The sequence below is a fragment of the Canis lupus genome, chromosome 18, assembly GCF_003254725.2.
Source record: "Canis lupus dingo isolate Sandy chromosome 18, ASM325472v2, whole genome shotgun sequence".
NCBI classification, from domain to species: domain Eukaryota; kingdom Metazoa; phylum Chordata; class Mammalia; order Carnivora; family Canidae; genus Canis; species Canis lupus.
The window spans coordinates 44,779,083-44,801,072 of record NC_064260.1 but is presented as its reverse complement, the minus strand read 5'-3'; the positions used below and the strand labels follow the sequence as shown (position 1 = coordinate 44,801,072).

At 50.1% G+C, this 21,990-nt stretch overlaps 1 long non-coding RNA gene and 1 other non-coding gene across 2 annotated transcripts; both read left to right on the top strand.

Moving 5' to 3' along the window:
• The first annotated feature begins 2,551 nt into the window (after nt 1-2,551).
• Nucleotides 2,552-15,293, top strand: LOC112663580 (uncharacterized). Its single transcript, XR_003139338.3, has 3 exons — nt 2,552-2,684; nt 4,626-4,715; nt 14,128-15,293. It is a non-coding gene; the product is annotated as an uncharacterized LOC112663580 (long non-coding RNA).
• Nucleotides 15,294-18,082: 2,789 nt separating this feature from the next.
• LOC112663755 (U6 spliceosomal RNA) lies at nt 18,083-18,189 on the top strand. Its single transcript, XR_003139352.1, has one exon. It is a non-coding gene; the product is annotated as a U6 spliceosomal RNA (small nuclear RNA).
• Nucleotides 18,190-21,990: the final 3,801 nt, after the last annotated feature.

The window sequence follows — 21,990 nt, the reverse complement described above, 5'->3', positions numbered from 1 at the left end:
TTCCGTTCAAGTGCGGCGTCCGAAAACCTTTTAAAAATCGCCCTTCTCTCACACCATTAACTTTAATAATTTCTTCTGAAGATAACTTTAATAATTTCCTCCCTGAGATAACTTTAATAATTTCTTCTGAAGAAATATTTATGCTTTTTAGCGTTGGAAATGTTCTCTTCCTTTTTTTCCCTCCCTTTTCTTGCTTCCTCGAGGAAAACAGTTTAATGTAAAGTTCAAGGGGGAAGAGAGACTCATTTAACAAAAGGGCTGGAAACAGAAGCTGAGATGAATACCCAATTCCCTCTTTGGATTTGCCAAATAACAACGAAAAAATCAAATACTTCCCAGAAGACCACTGATGGGATTCCTCCCAAATAAATACGCATCTCTTCCTATTTTCGTCAAAACAAATAATTTTCTTTGTGGCTAGGACTTTTGGAGACTGGGGGGCCCGCACTCTTTCAGTGCCCTCCACTGGGAACCTTGAGATTTCAATATATATATCTCTATATAAAATATATAGGTATATAAAAATATATATATAATTTTCCCCTTCCATGAATTCCCATAAAGTTGGCGTACTTTCTCTAGGGGAGCACGGGCTGGGAGAGCGTCGGGTCCCTGGGTCGACACTTCCTTGGCCTGAATGCAGGAGGAAAGGAGGTGAAGAGAGCTGAGAGAAAAACACGATCCTTACAGGAGAACACGTTGGCAGAGGGATAAAAAGAGCGAGACAAGTAAATATTTTTCTAGCACGCTTCCAAGTTAAAACCAGCGAAGCTACCCAGTTTAAAGAAAGGGAAAACAAAATTCGTCCCTACCTTTGTCAGATGCAAAGTAATGGGGGGACTTGTTTCCAGAGTGGTTGGGACCTACACAGAGCTTCTTACCTTAAATCTATACATTTTGAGCAAAAACAGCTTGGAGCAATTCTTTCCAAACAGCCCCAAATGTTAACCATTCCATTCAAGATCAGGTTTCTCCTTCAGCCTAGACGGTGATATCAGTTGGATTTTCTTTTCTTTTCTCCCCCCCCTTCTTTTTTTAAAAATATGGATTCTTATGTTTCCAATCCTCAAACATACTTTTTTCATCTTTGTTAACGCTCCTCTCGCTGCTGGATGGGGTGGGAGTGGTCAGGAGTCCTTCTCTTTGGGACAATTAGCCTCCCACTTGGTCATTTTTAATAAGTCTGAATGATTTGTCGTGGTCACTGAGTAGGGGCTCTCTCTCTCTCTCCCCTCCAATATTGTTGTAGATACGTAAAGTTTACGGCGTGCTGTAAATATGTCAGTTTTTGCCTGGGAGTCTGCTAATAAAGAACTTCGAGGTATTATTGATGGAAAAGAGAATGTTTTCAATAAGACTGGCCGGGGCTGAGGTTGGAGACATTCCACACCCAGCAGAGCGCAGGCGATGGAAAGGCCGGTGACCGCGGGCGCTGCGCTGGGCCTGCCCGCCTTTCTGGTTCTCGGCACCACCGTGTGAAACTTTTAAGAGCTCGGTCCTCTTTTCAATGGCCTTCCCGGCCATCAGTGACATAACCGAGCTTATCAGAGGATCACAAGACACCGCTTTCCCCCCTCTGATCCCCTTTGGCTTTCTGAGCTCACCCCTGTTGATAGGAGGAGACATAAAGAAATCCAAACTGTTCCATGGGAATCTCACTTTTTCACTCTATGCGGCACCTTCGCAGTGCAAATTGGAATCGTTTCTCTTTCTTCCTTCTTTCATTTGCAGTTTAATTCTCCTGCTTTCCCCCCACCCCCGCCCCCCGAAAAAAAAAAAAAAGGAAAAAAGAATTCGCAGAAAATTTGGTCTCTGGCCACCACGCGGCCCTGGTTTCTCCGTCGAAGTGGCTCGCTCTGGGTTTTTTATTTTTTATTTTTGTCACATCGCCCCACATGACAGTTTCATCTGGTGCTAATGTGGCCGTCACATGGGTCGGCCCTCAGAATTCCATGCTCATTTACCATTAATCAAATGCATCATTATGAATTGTGTATGCATTTTAGAGCAGACCCAAGCCCCGGCTCGATATGGAAGCGCTTTTTTTTTTTTCATTCATGTTCAGCAACAAAACTCACATCTGCTGTGAAGATTAATGGCAAGGCCAAAGCGGCATTCTTTGTGTTTGCCTAGCCCAGAAATCAACAGCCCTAAATTACAGGTTGGTAAGCTATGTCCAGGTAGCATTAGTTTTTCCGGATTATTATTATTATTGCTAATGGGGCACTCTAATCACCCCCAGCAAACTGAAGCTGGTAAGAGAGAGGCCAGACGAAGCTGTCGGAGACCACAGTTTCAGCTTCTTAGGGGCCTGGGGTGGGGGTGGGTGTCTCCTTGAGACTGGGGGTTTTTTGTCTTAAATTGCATTTTGGTCAAAATGGGGACTGGCCCTCCTAATTTTGAAGAATTCGAAGTATTTGCAGGCTGAGCTGGGATGGGTGGGGGTGGGGACTGGGGACGGTGTTATCCGCTGGACGCCTTCAGCAATTGTGAACTGTGCTTCCCTGGAACTCATTCCCCAGTTAGGGCTCTGTGGGAGCATTCTGAGTTCCGGAACCTTCCTTGGAGGGCCTGTCTCCTATCGGCTGTTGGGGACATGGAGACTCCTGGATGTATAAAAAAGGGTTTTCGCTGGGAATTTACAGTGATCAAAGTCTTTCCTGAGGTCGGGGACCATGTTTCAGGTAAAAGCCTTTTCCTGAGCTGTCACAATAGTTCCAGGAGATGGGACCTGCTGCCTGAGACCGGACCCCAGCCCTGACCCCTCTCTCCCTGCTAGGCTGGGGAGATGGATCTGACTTGAGGTCAGCTCACATTTTGATGTCTAATTGCCAGCAATCCCCAGCACAGATCGGGAACACGCAGAGAAATTGGCCTCCAGGAGTGAGAGAGGTGAGGTGCAGGGGGCTGTCTGTGCTGCTGGCTTCTTTTGTGGCACTGTTTTTTTTTTTTTTTTTTTTTCTATTCTCCCCTCCAAGCAGACAGCTAGACAGCTGGGCCTGGATTTTGACTTGGTTGCCCCTCATAGGGGTATAGGGACACTCTTGCCCCCAGGGAAAGGTCTCTGTTGTGAGGCCTTCCTGTGCTGTGCTGGGGCTCATGATATTAGTGAAGCCTGTTAAAAATAAACACCTTTTTAGAGTGTGCTGCTCGTGGTCTGCCCAAGCCCCTGGCTGGCGAGTCTCCAGGAGAGGCTGAGAGTCTTGAACTGCTTGGTGGGCTCCATGCCAGGGTGCTGGATTTGCTCATGTGGCCCCCTGGGCATATTTTGGGAACCGTCCTCCCTTAGAAGACTCTTCCCACCTGGAAGGTCTGGGCCGCTTCCCTGTAGGGGAGTTCAGAGGCACCAGAGCACAGATTTTCAACCCCTCTTCCTTCCTTCTCCTGGTTAGGGATGGTGTGTGTGTGTGTGCACAAAAGTTGGTGCAGAGCAACAGTAGATGGGCTCTGGCTGAGCTGGATGGTGGCTGCCAGTGGAGGGTTCAGTGGCGGGAGATGGTCCCTCCACACACGCAGTGTGTGAGCATGTGTATGGTAGTTGGGGTCTACCCGTGGTCCCCAGGCCAAGCCCCAGGCTCCATTTTTGTCATGCTGGGGCCTCTTTCCCAGTGGGGAAGTGCCTCTAGTGCTGATGTCAACAAGGCTGAGGCTGCGATCAGGAATGGGCAGCTCAAGGCTGGCAGGTGTGACCTCAGAGGGAAGGAACAGCTGGGGATGGTGGGCACTGTTTTCCCTCCCACTCCCATGACCTTTAGGGCCAAGAATGAGGCAGTAGCGTCCAGGCTCTGAGCCCGGGCTTCCGAAGGGCTTAGAAGAAGCCTGTGGGACAGGGCTTTGGGGGTGCCTTCAGCTACTCTGGCTGGGTCTGGGCTTAGTCTCAGAATGACTGGGGATTTCACCGAGTGGCAGAGTCTACTCCATGGCCACGGCTTCTTGGGGACCCTCTTCCTAGGGCTATTCAAGCCTATAACAGCCCTGGGAGCAGGACTCTGGTGCTCAGAATGGTTGTTAATCCATTTAAGGTCACCCAGAGGGGCACCTGGGTGGCTTAGTAGATGAGTGTCTGCCTTTGGCTCAGGTCCTGGGATCGAGTCTTGCATCAGACTCCTTGCAGGGAGCCTACTTCTCCCCCTGCCTATGTCTCTGCTTCTCTCTCTATGTCTCTCATGAATAAATTAATAAAATCTTAAAAAAAAAAAAAAGTCACCCAGAACCCAGGTCTTTCCAGGTCTGAACCCTGAGCCCAACCTGTGCCAGTGACGCCCCACAATGTCATTAAAGCTGAAAAATGCAGGGCCTTGAGCTTCTGAAGTAGATTTTCTTCGAGACTTAAGGAATAGTCTAATTAAAATACTTACAAACAGGCCGAGGTCTGGTCCCGCTTCGAGCAGCTCTCTCGGGCTTCCAGGCAAATAGCTCTGGTTCCATTGACATTGGTTTTAAAAAAAATTAGAATTTGGGTCACTTTGGTTTGAGGCTCAGTAAGTCAACGTGGCTTGTCTGGCTTTTGTCTGCTACCTTGTTTGCCTCAAGGACGTAGAAGGGTTTCGGTTTATAAAGCATGTGCAGACGTGGCTGTCCGCTGGTGGTGATGTTCTTTCTCTCTGTTTCTGGTCCTTTTTTAGAGAAGCTGGTGAGTCTGGTCTTCTCCATCTCGGGGCCGGTCATTTAAGTGGGCCTGGACCAGGACAATGCCACATAGAAAACTGCCACTGGTGAGTAGAGGTGATAGGTAAACGGATATTATTTGATAGATATTATTTGACATGGAGAGACGCTCACTAGCTCACTAAGTTTGACACCTGAAGCTCATTTTAAATTACAAAAGTAACACATACACCTGGTAAGAAACGGAAACTTGACAGAAGTATTTTTAAAGTCCATGAAATGGATTAATATTTGCACAGCGCTTAGAAGAACAGCGCCTGGCACGTACTAAACACTTCGGAAGTGCTTACTAAATAAAAATATGTGACATTCGAAGTAACTTTCTCTCCCATCCTAGATCTGCGGTCTCCCTCTCTGGAAGCAACCAAGCGAATGGTTTCTCGGATATCCTTCCAGAAATTTTGTGTGCTTGGGTAAGCGTGTGGGCACACACGATCATTTTTAGGCTGTAAAGTGAAAAGAGTAGGTTACAAAGCAGCTTCCAACAGGACGATCCCATTTTTAAAACAATCAGATCAACAAACAAACAAACGTGCATAGAAAATAATCTGGAAAAAAAAGAAAATAATCTAGAATCATGTACACCAAAGTAGTAACAGCAGTTATCTCTAAAAGGCGGGATCGTGAGTGGGTTTTTGTTTTTTTTGTCTCCTTTTGCTCACGCTGTTTATAATTCTAAAAATGAATGAAAGGGAGCGTGCACACATAAGCGAGGGGGTGAATACGTGGACCTTGGTCCTCTGGTGTAAATGTGTTCTCTGAGGGCTAACGTCCTGGCGGGGGGCCCGGGACTCCCATCACGGGGTCTGCACAGACCACCTCCCATTTGCTGCCTGGGACCTGCCACTCTTGCTGATCCGCATTTGGCTCTGCCGGGTGGCTCCAGGACTCCTTGCGGGGCCCCCTGGATGGGGGATCCAGCCAGGATAAAGTTTCCAGGGCTGTGCTACACACACTTTCTAGCTTTCCCTATTGTTTCTTTTGCTCCCTCCATAGCCCTCCACTGTTGTGGGGAAGAAAACTTCTTCCCTCTGCCGGCCTGGGCCTGGGGTGGGGGTGGGAGGCTGACCTCCCCAGCAGGGAATGAGGGTGAGAGCCATTTGAAGTGAATCTGCTTAGGTGTTCATTCGGGGAGCCCGAGTCCCATGACCTGGGTCCTTGGAACCCGTCGGGGGGACCCCTCTGGATGTGCCTGTGACACACAGAGGCAGGCCAGCCCGCCTCGCTGACTTTCCGGCCTGACTTGATTGAAGCCTTGTCTGAGTCCTGGAGTGGCCAGTGGAGCAGGAGTCCTGGGGGTGGGTCCTGACTGTTTCTGACTCTGAATACAGTTCTGGAGTCAAGCAGACTCGGGCCATGAACCGGGTACTGTTGTTTACCGGCCGAGGCACCTGGGGCACGTGAGTTTGTCTTTCTGAGCCTCGAATTCCTCATCTCTAAAATGGGAGCAAATAGTGGCACCTTCCTCATGGTGATGGCATATCTTCATTCTCAACTCTTGCCTTCAATACAGATTTTTCTGAGCCCCTCCTGGGGGCCAAGTCCCTCACCTGACCCTGTGTGGGCTCAGACGTGTAAACCTCTATCTAGGACACCAGATAGAACAAAAGACATGCTTTCCAGGGGCAAAAGCATGGGGAAAGCAGGGGAGGTTTCTCGACGGGTGGACAGGAAGGCCGATATGGTGGGGCTTGCAGTTGGAGAGGAGACCCTAGCAGTGTCCACAGCCCTTCCACGGATAGGACTTCACATATTTCTCACAAAGGCCTTAGAATCTGACTTTTGCTGAGGGGAACGTTAAATTAAACTTATTTTTCAGCCAGGTTGAGTTGGATATTCAGCAGAGTGGAATGTGCTGGACAATAGTGAACAATACTCAGAGTCCAATCTGTCCGGCCTCCTCTGCTCTCATCCTGGGAAACTGGTTGCCCGTTTAGCTGTGAGGCAGGGAGAGCTTGAAAGCCACCTCAAACCCAGCTTTCCCCAGGAGACTTCCCTTCCACTCTTCTGCTGCTGCTGTCCACAGGGCTGGAAAGGACAAGATCTTCGGACAGACCAGCCCCCAACCCTGACTCTGCCATGTGCATGCTGGAGATCTTGGGCAAGCCTCAGTGTCCTTGTCAGGAAAATGGGCACAGCAGCAACACCCACCTTGCCAAGCTGCTGTGAGCATTCCAGATGGTACAACGCACCCACATAATGCCTAGCACATGCCAGGACGTCTGAGGCAGGGCTGGGTCCTCTGCCAGTGGGGCCCCGTGTCTGGACTCAAGACATTCTTCCCCTTATTACAAAGCCACACACCAGGACCTAGCTCATCTGGGACCCACGTGAACCCCGGGGCTCTGAGATATTTCATCCCTCTATTTGGCTTTCGTCTTCCTGACCCCGGCTCAATGTCCCCACCCACCTGCCACCCTGCCAGGCCCCCAGTGAGCAGAGAAATTGGGAACCTGGCAGAGCCGAGGGAGAAGGAGGTTGCAAGGTAGAGGTCAGGAGAGAGAAGGGATGTACCCAGGATGCTGCGACGGGATCTTCCGGGGGTCGGGGCCAACGGCAAAACCTGCCCTGGTGCTCTCTTTCCCCCAGCGCGTCCCAAATCAAGAAGGCAAAGAAGGGTTTGGCTTTATTTTCCTCCCTCCTCTCATCTGTAAAATTGAGACATTACAGTTCCAAAATGGGCTTTGAGCCTGTAGAAATTAATCCGGTCTGGCAGGAGGTCTGCAAATAAACATATTGTTTCGATTGGTGTTGACATTTGGATTGTGAGAAGGTTTGAAAATGTAACTGTAGTTGGGATTTTCCAGCCCATCCAAGTTTTTCCGTGGAGGGGCTCAACAAGCCTTAGCTGGTGGCTGGGTGAGAGCCCTCTTGAAACCCGCGTCGGGCACTGGCTGAGGCCGAAGCGCCCCGGCTCGGAGCCTGCGCCCCAGGGGACAACCTGAGCTCTTGCGTGGGTGCCGTAAGCACTTTGGGATGCAAAGCCTCTGGGGGTGACCGACCTCTCCAGGAGTGACCTTAAAGACTTAGAGCACCTACCATGTGCCGGCACCTTCTATGCGCAAACTCATTTCGTCCTCCGGCCAGGGCTGCGGTGCAGGATTACCCCCATTTTACAGATGGGGCCTCTGGAGGATCTGAGAGGTTAGGTGACTTGCCCAAACCACACAGAAGAAAAGTGAAGGCTCGAACTCAGCCTGTTCTGACTCCCGACGGCTTGCCCTATATCACCTACTTTCTGCCAGGAACTTTCCAGAAGGTCATCTCACCAGTAGAATGGCTCTCTACCCACGGGAAAGGGCTGAGCCTGGACTGAAGGTACCTAGTGACTGAGTGTTTGGTCATCAAGACGGCTGGTTCCATCCCATTTCTGGACCCCCGTGGAGGGAAGCCCCCCTTTACCCTCTGGCCACTGTGGAAGCAGGTGGCATTCCCACCTCCCCCCTTCACTGCACAGGAGCTCATCCTTCAATGGCCTCTGAGCCTCCCTGCCTCCCCTGCCACTCAGCTCCAGCCTCCCCACTCAGGCCCAGCAGGGAAGCGGCCTGGTTTCCCATGCACGGGGACCCGAGAAAGCCACCTAGTCAGGGAACAGGGACACACGGCTTCCAACCACGAACTCAGGCTGCTGGCCCGATGTCGGCATCGTATTTTTAAGCTTGGTGATTTCTGTACGTGGTGGCTTCTGTGCGTCCCAGGCCTCTCTCCCTGCCTCCTAGCTTCGGCATTGCAAAGATCCCTCTGCAGTGGCGCACTGCTTCTGTCTCCCTCCCAAAGCTCTGGGTCTGTCCCTGCAGAGCAGGACATGGCCGGGAAAGCTCACCATCGGGAGCCTCCCATGTGTCGGTAGTGCCGACTGGCCAGCCTCCAGCCATTTCTTAAGTCCATGCCCCCGCCTGCCTCCCCAGGGGCTATTTCCCCAGGCACGGATGGCAGTCCTCAAGGGCGGGGCCTTGATGTCACCTGGGATGAAGGTCTTCTGGTACCCACCACCCCGCCTCCATACTCTTTGCTGCTTGGGGTGACCGGGAGTGGGGGTTGCAAGATGAGGACCCGGGTCCAGCCCCATCGCCCGGGCTTCGTGTCGAGGTGAGCCCATGCCAGGAAGATGCCTCCTCAGGGGCAGCCCTCCTCACCGACTTCTCTGCTGCCTCCCCCTCTCCCTGGGTGGGGAGTGAGAGGGAACCTCCTGGGGGAAGGACTCACCTCATTTGTTCCCGTAGACAAGGGAAGTCTCTAGCACACAACCTTGAGGCTGAGAGAGGCCTCCTCTTTGCACCTTGCCACACCCTTGTCTCTGGCACTGCCCCCCAGCCCCCATTCGCTCTGACTCCTCAGTACCCATCTTCTCACATTCAAAGGCTGGAAACCATGACCAGAGGTTTGGGGGCATTGCGTTTGGCCTGACACTGTTCTGGGAGCTAATGTTTGGGCTTGGATCCCTTCTGAATGTTATGTTTTTTGTTTGTTGGCTGGCTTTGCCTTCAGGAGGTGTGAACCTTCGACTGGGTTTGAGTTTCTGGAAACCAGGAAGGTTTGTGTTCATTTCAAGGTTCAGAAAATCACTGTGGTTTTGGGTCACGGTTGGGTTTGATTTGCGTGCTTGATGGCAGCGGAGGCCCGGGGGCTCTGAGCTAGGCCTGAGCAGGGGTCCCTGTGGGATCGGAGTGACAGACACTTGGGGTGTCCCCTGGGAGGGGCTGGTCCTGGGCCAAGCCCACAGGGCGAGTGGCTGAAGTGGAAGGGAGGGGCATGGCACTGGTTCTGGGGAAGTGGAGACAGAGAATTCACTTTCCCTCAAACTTCTTATCACAGAGCATGCCTGGATATGATTTTCGGGGACACAGCAGAGGGGGTTTGTGGGGAAAGCATGCAGCGAGAGCCAGGAGGAGAGTGGGACGGCCCCAGACACTGTGGTGGGAGGGAGCAGCCAGGTGTCTGCACACGCCTGCTGAGTGACTCGGGGCAGCTCTTCAACTTCTCTGAACTCCTTTCCTCATGCCTTTTCCTAAGGTGGTTTTGAGATTAAAGAGGATAATATTTGTAGAAACTCATGGGGGAGGTCAGAATATATTAGGCCTCGTGAGCTCTACAAAGACAGGGCTATGCCTCATTAATCATGTTCTTCCCAAGTTAGCGGAGCGCTTGGCCCTCACGCTCATTCAATGAGCCCTTCTCGAAGCCAGATGGGAACTGGTCGCTCGGTTATTACTGTCAGTTTTAACAGCAAGTCTGTTTCCCCGATTGGAGGTTGGAGCTGGAGTCCTGAACTGCCCTGACTTGCTCTGGAAGGAGCCCTTCTCTCTGGGCACAGCGGTCTTCCTGCAATGGACACAAGCCTTTGGTCACCTCCCAAGGGTGTTCCCCATTCTCGCCAAGGCCTGTCACCTCCTGCCTCCAAGCTGACTTAATCCATTTCCATCCTCCAAGGGCTGGAAGAGTCTTTCTTTGCTAGTCACAAGGAGTTCCCAAAGTGTTTGGGTTTTCAGATTTTGGATCAGCTGGAGGCTGAGGCCCCTTGGTAGAGCGCCCACATGTCCCGGGTTTCCAGCTATAGTCTAAAATCTTCAGGGTCATTGTCCCTGTGAGTGTCAGCCTAATAGCCTTGAATTTTGGTCTGTAAATAATACCGGACTCCACTTACCGACTTTCTTGTTCTGGGCCCTTACTTAATCCTCCCCCATGTCCTGGAAGGTGGCATTATAGCACTATCCCCATTTTATAGACCAGGAAAGTGAGGCTCAGAGAGGTCAAGTCCCCAAGGCCCCTAGTGGCCCAGCTGGGACCCAAAGCCAGGTCTCTGGCCCCCTGGTAAACTGTCCTAGTGCACAGGTCGCAACGAAGGCGAGGACCCCTGAGCCTCTGAGTTGGTCTGTGAACCCGAATCTCCAAGGAGCCTTTCCCCATCTGGAACAGGGAGGGTGAGGACCCCCCTCCCCAACCTCCTCCCCCAAGGTGGCAAGCGGTCTCCAGCCTTGGAAGACGTAAATGGCTGGCTGCTTTGCCGGGCTGGGCCGTCACAGCCTGTTCAGGGGGGCAGGCGGTCCTGAAAGGTGAACTGTTAGGAGCAGAAGGCCTGGGGCGGTGTCCAGGCTGCCTGCCCGCCACCCCGCACCGATTAAGTCGCCCGGCCCCGCTCAATCCCCGGGTCTGTTTTGCCACCCAAACCGCGGGCCTCAGGACGACAGCCACACGCCCTCCGCCCGCGCCCCTCACCTTCCTCCCCCCGGGCTGGCAGAGGAGAACCCCGGGCTCGGTCAATGCCCCAGTGTTCCGCCGACGTCGCCCACGTCAGGGTTACTTTGCCTTCTTCAAATAGGATCTGCTGCTCCCCCCACCCCCAGGGGGGCTCTACAGGCCCCGGGCCGGCTGGGGTGGGAGCACAGAAGGCCTTTTGTGGCTGACCTGTGAAGGCCCTGGCATCTTTGAAGATGATAAACAACCACTTGAGGAGAGAGTCACGTTTGCAGACGGAAGGACACAATTTAACTTGTCAAAAAACATTTGGGTTTCCTTTCTCACCGGGTTGGGGTGGGAGCAAATGATGCAGCAAGATTTCTGTCCCCTTTCTCCACGCTCTTCTAGATTTCTTCTGCAGCTTCCCTGTTCCTTTTGCCCACCCAGCCACCCACTCAGCAGCGCACGAGGTGTCCCCCACCCTGAGCCTGCCGTCAAGTAGCTCTTGAAACGTGCCCGTGTCTCTCTGTTCCAGGCTCTCCGTTGGCATCTCTCACTGCAACGAGCCTGGCGCCTGGGCTCTGGGTTTCTACTGCTGCTTGCCTTGGAGCCTCATGGGATGACTTTGGTCAATGCCAGTCTGACCCCATTGGCCTGAGTTACCTCACCGACCATCTCCCCCTCCGCCCCCTCTGATTTTCTGCTCTGGCCATGCTGGCCTCCTTCCAGGCAGGTTTCTGGCTCAGCGCCTTTGCAAGCACTGTTCCCTCTGCCTGGAATGCTCTTCCCTCAAAACCCCAGGAGGATCCCTCATCTCCTCTAGGTTTTCCAGAAGTTACCTTCTCAGTGAGACCTTGTCTGTCTACCTCATTTCAAATAGCAGCCCCTTCCTCCAACATTCCCCATTCCCCCTGTCCCCACTGCAGGCTTGATTTTTCTCCATCACCTTGATCTGACCAGAGGTGGATTTTCCACGAAACTGGTGGTGCTTATACCTCAGAGCCCTGCACTAGCAGCTTCCTGACCAAAATTGATATTTATAATTCTTCATTCTTAAGGAGTCTGCCCTTTCCCCCAAACTGTATAAGCTTTAGGCCCCACAAAAGCCCAGATCTGCCTGCCCCTTACCTGTTTTAATTTTTTTATTATGTCTCTCCCTCTGCCATTAAAATACAAACTCCACGAGGGCAGAAGTTTTTATCTTAAAAAAAATTTTTTTTTTTAAAATGGTTTTATCTCCAGGATGTAGAACAGTGGCCACAGACAGAAGGAGCTCCAGAAATGTTGCTGTCTGGCTGTATGTCAGCTCAGGTTCATATGTCATTCAGGGCCTCATGTTTCTTTTAGGATTAAGACCAGCTTCCTGGGACACCTGGGTGGCTCAGTGGTTGAGTGTCTGCCTTTGACTCAGGATGTGATCCCAGGGTCCCGGGATCGAGTCCTGCATCGGGCTCCCTGCATGGAGCCTGCTTTTCCCTCTACCTGTGTCTCTGCCTCTCTCTCTCTCTCTCTCCCTGTCTGTCTCTCATGAATAAATAAATAAAATATTTTAAAAAATTAAAAAAAGAAAAAAGACCAATCTCCTAACAACACTCTCAAGGCTCTGCCCTCTATCTGCTCCCAAATGTGCTAAGATTCCGACTCAGGGCCTTTGCACGGGCTGCTTCCTCCCATTGAGGCTCTTCCTCTCCTCTTGGCCTCCTTGTTCTTCCTTCAGGTCTTGAATGCTGGTCCTGTGTCCCCGGCAGTGGGGCTCTGGGGTCACGTGGCCTCTTGCACCTTGGAGTTTCTCTTGCTAGCATTGTCGTCACAGTCACATGCCATCTGTGCCATTGCTGGTTTAGGATTTGTTTCCCTTCCAGGACTGTAAGCTCTGTGAGGGCAGGGCCATGCTGCTCTTGGGAGCTGCCATCTTCCCAGCGCAATGTCTGCCATGTGGTCCTTTTCACTGACTCCTTAAATAGCTGATGTGGGAAAGAGCAAAATAAAATCCAGTTGGGGAAAGATGGGAATCAGGCAGTTAATTATCAAAATAAGCAAAATCTCATTAAATCTATGGCATATCAGAGCTGAAAGAGATGGTCCAGTCTGTAACTCATAGACCAGGTGCCCTCACATCCTGGGAGTTCTATGGAGTGTCCTACAGGTTGTTGCTGCATACATGTAAGTGGGTGTGCATGTGCATGAGTGTGGGCATGTGTGTGCACACGTATATGCAGGTGTGCATGTGCACATGTATGCAACTCTAGGCGCAGGTATGTATGTATGGGTGTGCATGCAAGTGTTGGGGGTGGGGGTCAGGAAGGTGAAAAAACGGGCAAATAGACGGATGTTAGACCCATTCCTACTTCAAACAGAGTCATTCTGCTTTTATCCATTTATATATTGAACTTTGGCTTCTGCTTTTGTTTGAAAAGAAATAAGCCAAAAAAAATTAAATTAAAAAAAAAAAGAGAAGAAATAAGCTCTCTGGGGGGCCTGGCAGGCTCAGTCGGTAGAACATACGGCTCTTTTATTTTTATTTTTTAAAAAGATTTTATCCATTTATTCATGAGAGACACAGAAAGAGAGGCAGAGACATAGGCAGAGGGAGAAGCAGGATCCCTGTGGGGAACCTGGTGCGGGACTCAATTTCAGGACCCTGGGATCCTGAGCTGATCAGGATGAGCTGAGCTGAAGGCAGACATTCAACCACTGAGCCACCCAAGTGCCCAGAACATGTGACTCTTTTTTTTTCTTAAAAGACTTTATTTATTCATGAGAGACACAGAGAGAGAGAAAGAGAGGCAGAGACACAGGCAGAGGAAGAAGCAGGCTCCATGCAGGGAGCCTTATGTGGGACTTGATCCTAGGACACGGGGATCACACCCTGAGCTGAAGGCAGACGCTCAACCACTGAACCACCTAAGCTTCCCAGAACATGTGACTCTTGATATTGGGGTGATGAGTTCAAGCCCCATGTAGAGCTTACTTAAAAAAAAACAATTTTGGGGATCCCTGGGTGGCTCAGCAGTTCAGCGCCTGCCTTTGGCCCAGGGCATGATCCTGGAGTCTCGGGATTGAGTCCCACGTCGGGCTCCCTGCATGGAGCTTGCTTCTCCCTCTGCCTGTATCTCTGCCTCTCTCTCTCATGAATAAATAAAGAAAATCTTAAAATAAAAAAACAATTTTTAAAAACAATAAGATAAAATAAAATAAAATAGAATAAAATAAAAAAAGTTTCCAACCAAAATCAAATTTGGAAGTGCTGGTCTGATCACACCCCTCCTTCCTGTTTTACAGGTGGGTAAATGAGGCCCAGAGAAGTAGAAGCACTTGCTCAAGATCACAGAATGAATGAGCAACAAGCCCAAGGACTATTCCCTGATGTTCAGCCCACTCTTCCTGATTTGGGCAGAGCTTTGCATCATTTCTTCTGTGACCAGGTGGCCAAGCACCTGGACGTCCTGAAGCTCATGGAAAAGCTCCAGGGATCATGGAGCTTTAATCCCATCATGTGAATCAGGAATCATTTTAGCTGCAGAAGATATGACTCCCCAGATGCACGCAGTAAAAATCACAATGCTGAGCACAAGTGCTCAGGGGAAAATCCCGACACAGAACACTAACCTGCCTTTGACTTTTTCAGTTGATATTATTGTCTGGAGGTGCTTCTAGCAAACCTATAGCAACAGGCACCAAAGGTTTAGAAAAATTTATGGGGGCAAAACTGAAAAGGGAACTAACTCTGTCCATTAGTTTCATGGTGTCAGTTTATGTGTATGAATATGAAAAAAATTAAGAGGATTATTTCTCATATACTTTGATGCTGGAACAAATGCCTCCAGCCAATGGGGTCTTGGGGGGGGGGGAAGAACCATTGTTTTTCATCCTATAAAAATAAATTTTTATTTGTTCTCTGATTACAAAAATAATAGGTACACCTGAAGAAGTAGAACACTATAGAAATATGCACAACTTAGAGAGGGAAGTTGTTTCAATATTGTTCTCCCCCCAAGCAGACTCGTTAATACTGACTTGTATTCAGACCTACTAAGTGAGTGCCAGGCACCGGGAGGGCAACAGTGAACAAACACAGATGCCATCTGTGATCTTCCGGAACTCATAGTTGAGTGCAGAAGAGATATGAAATCATCACACAACTGTAAAAATTCAATTGTGTTTTGCATTTAAAAGGAGACATACGAAGGCACGAAATTGGAGAAAGAGACCTTGATGAGAAGGCTTGGGAAAGCTTTGTAGAAGGAGTCACAGTGGAGTTTGGGACCTGTTAAGTATGCGAAGATGGGAGGAAAGAGTGATCAAGGAAGAAGAAATGTCTATGCAAAGGCCCTGTGGCAGGAGGGAGAAAAATCAGTGTTGTCAGAGTGACTGGTTCATGGAGAGGCAGCAGAGGCATCTGGGGGGTCTGTGAAGATCGTGGCCGAGACTTTGTCCTAACAGTAAAGGAAGCCATACTCTTTTAAATAAAATTGAGTGTGACCAAATTTGCACCTGCTATCAATCCTTTCTCATCGTGTCTTGGTGCACGTGTGTATCCACTCATGCTTTGACTTGTGGAAGCGAAATATTTTACTGGCTCAGGTGGACAGCTTGATCTAGGGCCTCAAACAACAGCCCCAGTTTCTCTCCATCTCTCAGCCTTGTCCTCTGTCCCGCTGGCCATTTCCGGGCACCTACAGCCCCAGGTACTTACACACCCTCTTCCCACCTGCATCAGTGTGAAAAACAGGGCCTGCCGGTGGGTACCAACCCCTGAGCCAATCACCCATTAGAGGAATGCGATGCTCTGATTGGTCAGGCCCAAGTCACGTGCCCTGGGGGCGGGGCTCGGAAGCAAGTGTGCAGAGGAGCACCCAGCCTGGCAAGGACCACATCCCTGTGATCAAAGTCGGAGGAGGGTTATTTCTGGGATTAGGGGGTAGGATTGACTGAGGGGGCACAGGGCATCTTCCGGGAGAGCTGGAAATGTTCTATATCTTGACTTGGGGGTACCTACACGGGTGTGTATGTACCCAAGCACCTGTTGAATTGACACTTGAAGATGTACACACTTCACTGTAAGGTATCCCGACATGTATTTTATTTTTAAAAAGATTTTCTTTATTTATTTGAGAGAGAGTGAGCGTGCGTGAGAGCATGAGCTGAGCGGGAGAAGAGGGAGAGAGAGAGAGAGAGAGAGAGAGAGAGAAGCAGACTTCCCGCTGATCAGGGAGCCTGATGTGGGGCTCGATCTGGAAATTCTGGGATCATGACCTGAGCCGAAGGCAGACGCTTCACCGACTGGGCCACCCAGGCGCCCCATATCCCAAGATTTTAAAAGTACCCGTTGGAGCACACGGAAGAGGATGTTCCTGGAGAAAAACAGGACACTGTTACCAAAAGAAGGGTGAACGGACGTTCCCTATATCAATATATACGTATGTACAGATAACACATAGATGACTTTTAACATAGTGTGGACACCACAGTACCCCCTCTTATGTCATAGTTTTTGCTTGACGAATCTAGGGGGTCTTCCTACGATGACTACCACTTTATGCCATAGATTTCATTTCAGAAGACCTTTATTAGGCAGATGAGCTTAGCTTTTTAGCACTGCTTGCAGGAAGGGGCACCCCAGAATCTTGCTGGGGACCAGCGCCCTGAAACAACCCATTGCCTGCAGAGGGCTGGCACTTGCATGGTGGAAGACCTTAGGCTTTGCTTGCAAGTTGGCTTTGGCTCCCCAGAACTGGGCCCCTTTCTCTCCTCTGGGAGTGCTCGCCTCTCCCCTTGGACTCTCCTGTTTTGCCTCTCTCCAGTGTGCCCAGCTAAAGGGAGTACATTCTCACTCATGCTAGGTTGGAAATGACTGGTAGCTTCTAGAGTGCCTCTTTGTGCAACAAGACACCTGGTTTTCTCTTTCCAGCTAGAACAGTGATACTGCTAAAAGAGGCTTTCCCCAAAATACAGGGGAATGGTTGGAAATAGGACTCTGGCTCCAGGTACCGGGACTGAAGTCTCATCTTACTGTTGGCATCTTATGACCCTTGGGCCATGGGCATCTGTGGTCCCTTGGGCATCTTATGACCTCTCTGCACCTTGCTTTCTCCTCTTCTCTGGAGAGGATAGCAGCAGAGAGGGTTAGAGTGCCTGACACACAGTAGGAGCTTTATACGCGTTGGTTGCTACAGGATGGTGCTGCCGGCTGCCCTTGGGAGTGCGTGGGAAGTAGGAGGGGGTGTTCCCAGCTGGGTGGGACAGAGGGGTCCCCTCTCCTCTGGTTCTGGCCCACCTTGGTGTCCTCTTTTTCAATCCTCTGTCTGGTTTCCTCTGCTTTTATTCTTTCTTCCCGGGGCATCTTTTCCTTGCAAGGAAGGGACTGCTTTGGGCTGTTCCCGGGGAGGCTGCAGGAGGCTGCCCTAGTGTGATGGCCTGAGGGCCTGAGGAGAGGTGCCCCAGGTGTCCCCTCTGTTACCCTGTGGCCGGCCAGCTGTCCCCACTTCTGTTTCTGTTCTTCTGACTCAGGAGGCCCCCTGCCTGTCAGCATAACTGGTGAAGAGAACTCAGGCCTTGAAATCAGAGAGATGTGAGTTCAGACGTGGAAGGAAGGTGCTTCGCTTCTGAGGGGCTCTGTTTCCTTGGTGGGGAGAGGAGGCCCACACCGTGCCCGGCAGGGTTGGGGGCGTTAAATGAGGTCACGTCTATGTGGCCGGCACACAGTAGGCCTTCACCTTTAGTGTGGGCTTGGTCTTTCTCTTCAGCCTGACTGATGAGATTTACTTGGCAGCCATGTTTGGGGTGTGTGGTCCAATTTACTGGGGGACAAGGTAGGGGGCGTATCCATTTGCTCGGGCTTTCAAACCAGACACCACAGGCTAGGTAGCTTAAACAACAGAAATTAATTTTCCCACGATTTTGGCAGGGTGGGTTTCTTCTGATCTCTCCGTGGTTTGCAGACGGCCGTCTTCACACATGGTCTTCCCTCTGTGCTTGTCTGCGTCCTGCCTGCCTCATGTAAGCCCCACCCAGTAGGGCCTCGTGTTACCTTGCCTGTCCCCTGAAGGACAGGTCTCCACATACAGTCACATTCCGATGTATGGGGGTTAGGACTTCAACAGATGAGTTTCGCAGAGACCTAGTACTGCCCACTACGGAGACCTTGGACCAAAGCAGCTCCCCTGTCCCTCCCTCAGCATCCTACCTCCTTGCTCTAGGCCTTGGAGGGTTTTGAGCTTCCAGAGTTCCCTCTCTTGCGCTCGCTTGGGCAGCGCACACACTAAAATTGGAAAGACACAGAGGAGATTGGCATGGCCCCTGCATAGGGATGACATGCAAATTCATGAAGTTTTCCATATTTAAAGACAAATTTCCCTCTCCAAGTGGGCTTATCGCTAGGGCAGAGGCTCCTCTTATTGGCTAGCTTGTAGGTAAGAGCAGAGCTTAGCCAAAGCCACTGGGATGGGCAGCAGGGAGGACGGCGACCCAGGAAGGAAGGTCACTGGCCGGGGCAGGTGTCTGGCCGTTGCAGAAGCCACCCTTCTCCTGGGGTGGTAGCAGCACCCGGGCTGGTCCTGGGCTGATCCCGGGCCCAGCCATTTCCTATAGGGTCTCTGTAAACCTGACTCTGCCACGTTGCAGGCTTCCAGATGCCAGTCCATTCCCCACTTGCTAGGCTGCCAGGCCTGGGTGTGGGGCATCGGGGAGGAGATGGGCAGACCGTATTTAGTGAGACGGGCAGACTGGCAGTCATCCCCACGGAGCAGGGTGGGATGGCATGAGTTTGAAGCTAATCTCATTAGCAGCCACATCCTGCATCTCCCCAGGCTCTTCCCCGCCCCCGCGGCCCACAGCTCAATGCCCACTCCTGGGCAGAAGGCAGACGAAGCATGAGCACGGCCCAGGATTGGCACCGATCTCTGGACCTCAGAGACGCTGCCATGGCCATTCTTGCCATCCAGGACAGGTCCTGCAACTGACTCACTCTGTGCCGAGGGCAAGAAATTTGAGTCTCTGTGAAACCATTTCCTCTGGATGTGCAATGGGCCATACTACAGGATCCCATGACTAAAAAGGCCTCCCAGTCTCTATGGTGATTTCTGTGCTAGGAACACATGTGTGCCAGCTTATGCTTCAGCTGAAGCACACAGTGCTTATTGCATGAGATGGGGCCTGGGGGGTGAAGGGTCAGGGCCAGATGGAAACACTTCAGAGATTATTAGAATACTCTGGAACAGGAGGATTGACCAATACTCTTTGGGACAGAGGATACGGGGCGGGGCGACAAAGCTACCCACCTGTGGGATTTGCAGCTCTCTGTTTTGTGTGGGAGCTGAAAAACTTAGGAATTTGCCCAGAGGTTTAATCATAGAATTTTAACCTACATTGATGCACATACACATCAAGATTTCCTTTTGAATGAGGTCTTGTATAAAAGAAAGTGCACAACCTCTTTTGATCATCAAATAAAAGGAACAGAGCGATGCATCATGCTTTCCTTTTTACCTTGGCCACCAGGAAGCTCTGGGTAAGATCTAGGCCAGTGGCTATACCTTCTGCATCTCTGGTTTCTGATACAACTTCCCCCTCCTTTCTCTTAGTTCATATTTGTTACTTAAATTATGCACAAGCATTAAAATGAAAGGGGATATGACATATGCATGATTACTTGGTATGGAATTTGGCATACGGTAAGTATTGAGGTGCGTTTGTCTATGGGGGGAGTCATACTTCTGACATTTATACGTAGGGACACAGAATGCCAACTTTCATGATCTGCAATCTTATTTTTTTAAAGAAGATTTTATTTATTTATTCATGAGAGACACACAGAGAGAGAGGCAGAGACACAGGCAGAGGGAGAAGCAGGCTCCATGCAGGGAGCCCGATGCGGAACTCGATCTCGGGACCCTGGCATCACGCCCTGAGCCGAAGGCAGATGCTCAACCACTGAGCCCCCAGGTGCCCCTTCTGTAATATGATTTTATTTAACAGCCCTTACTCTGTGCCAAGTGCTGCTGACGTGCTTTCCAAATATCAATTCAGGTGATCTTCAGGACAACTCTGGGAGATGCATACTGGTAGCAGCCCCATTTTGCAGATGAGGAGACCGAAGGAGGTGAAAATGAGGCCACTCACCCAGAGTCACATGGTTGTTACATAGCAAGCCAGGATCTGAATCCAGAGCCCACGCACCAGGTCCGTGCTTTGGGACTTTACCACACTATCGGAGCCACCAGCCACATGTGGCTACGGCACGTGGCTTGTGTGACTGAGGAACTGAGTTAAATCAACTTTAAAATTTTGTGTGGCGACTGACGGCCGTGTCAGACAGTGCAGCTGTCGAGCACCATGCTTTGCTGCCTCTCCCCCATCCCTGCTGTCGGCGGGGAGGCAAAATTTGGGGCAGTGGAGTGGAGTTGAGTACAGTCTGCTGTAAGACTCAAATGCCTGAACTCCTCCCCCTCCTTCTCTCCCTCGGTTTCCTTCTTTTTAATCATCATAGGTAATACTTTCTGAGCACTTGTGATTCTCACTTAATTCTCCCCCAAATCCTTGGATGTAGCTACTAAGAAACCTGTTTAACAGAAGAGAGGACTGGCTCTCAGAGAGATTAAGTGTCTTGTGCAGAATCGTGAAGCCGGTAAAGTGGCCGAGCCAGAATTTGCACCAAAGTCTAAATGTTTGTAAAGGAAATTTTTCTTTTTCTTTCTTTCTTTTCTTTCTTTCTTTTTCTTTCTTTCTTTCTTTCTTTCTTTCTTTCTTTCTTTCTTTCTTTCTTTCTTTCTTTCTTTCTTTCTTCTTCCTTTTTCTTTCTTTCTTTCTTTCTTCTTTCTTTCTTTTTTCTTTCTTTCTTTCTTTCTTTCTTCTTTTCTTCTTCCTTTTTCTTTTTTTTTCTTCTTCCTCTTTCTTTCTTTCTTTCTTTCTTTCTTTCTTTCTTTCTTTCTTCTTTCTTTCTTTCTTTCTTTCTTTCTTTCTTTCTTTTCTTCTTCTTTTTCTTTCTTTCTTTCTTTCTTTCTTTCTTTCTTTCTTTCTTTCTTTTTTCTTTCTTTCTTCCTTTCTTTCTTCTTTTCTTCTTCTTCTTTCTTTCTTTTTTCTTTCTTTCTTTCTTTCTTTCTTTCTTTCTTTCTTTCTTCCTATTCTTCCTTCCTTTCCTTCCTTTCCTTCCTTCCTTTCTCTCTTTCTTTCTTTCTTTCTTTCATTCCTTCTCTACCTTTTTTATTATTTTTTATTTTTATTTTTTTTGTTTTCAAAGTGTGTTTATTTAGGGGAAAAAGTGATTATAGAAAAATACTTGAAATAATTTGCCAATGAGGTTGCAGATTCTAACAATAACCCACATTTTAGGTTTTTAAGTGTGTGGTTTCATAATTTAAACAAATTGAAGACTTTTTTAAACAAATTATATCAAAGAGTTATCAATATACTCTCTACCTTTTTTAAAAAGTAAAATGTGTTCCCTTCCAACTCCATAGGTCACATGCCTATCAGTTTCCTCCAAAGTAGAGTTTCTGTTGTTATCTAACGTCAGCATTTCCAAAGGAAGGAGAGAGGAAGACAGAGGTGGTGAGCAGAGGCGGGTGAAGTGTTGGGTCAGCACAGGCGCAGAACAGCTGGTGGAGACATCATGCATCACGGGGAGGGCCTGGCGGGCCTCGAGAGACAGCCAGAGAGCCACGTCTCTCTAGGTGGTGCCCTGGAGAGCCCAGGACCAGCCCCACCTCCACCCAGGGAGCTCTACACTCTGGGAGAAGAGTCAGAAAGGGACACCTTACTTTCCTCATCTGTTCAATGGGGACGAGGAGGATTAACTAGGATGGTGTCTGAGAACACGCCCGGCGGATGGAACAGTGCTTGCCTTTCCTGCCCCAGAGCTGGTCTCTGGGGTAGGAGCTCCCGGGAGACCTCGCAGGGGAGAAGCAGCACGGAGCTGTCTCCACTGTGGGCGAAGGGGAGGACACCAGCTTGTTAGCTGAGGGGTTGGGGTGGGCGGCGGGGGCTGCTGCGCATGGCTGTCGGCTGAGATCACTGCCTCCTCTCTTCCAGCTGCCTGGGGATATTATGAAGTTGCAGAGACAGGAGAGGAAGCTCAAGCTTGGGGGCCTCTTTGGGGGGCTAGGGAGGGGAGCAGAGAAGGAGACGCTAATGAAAAAAACATTCCTC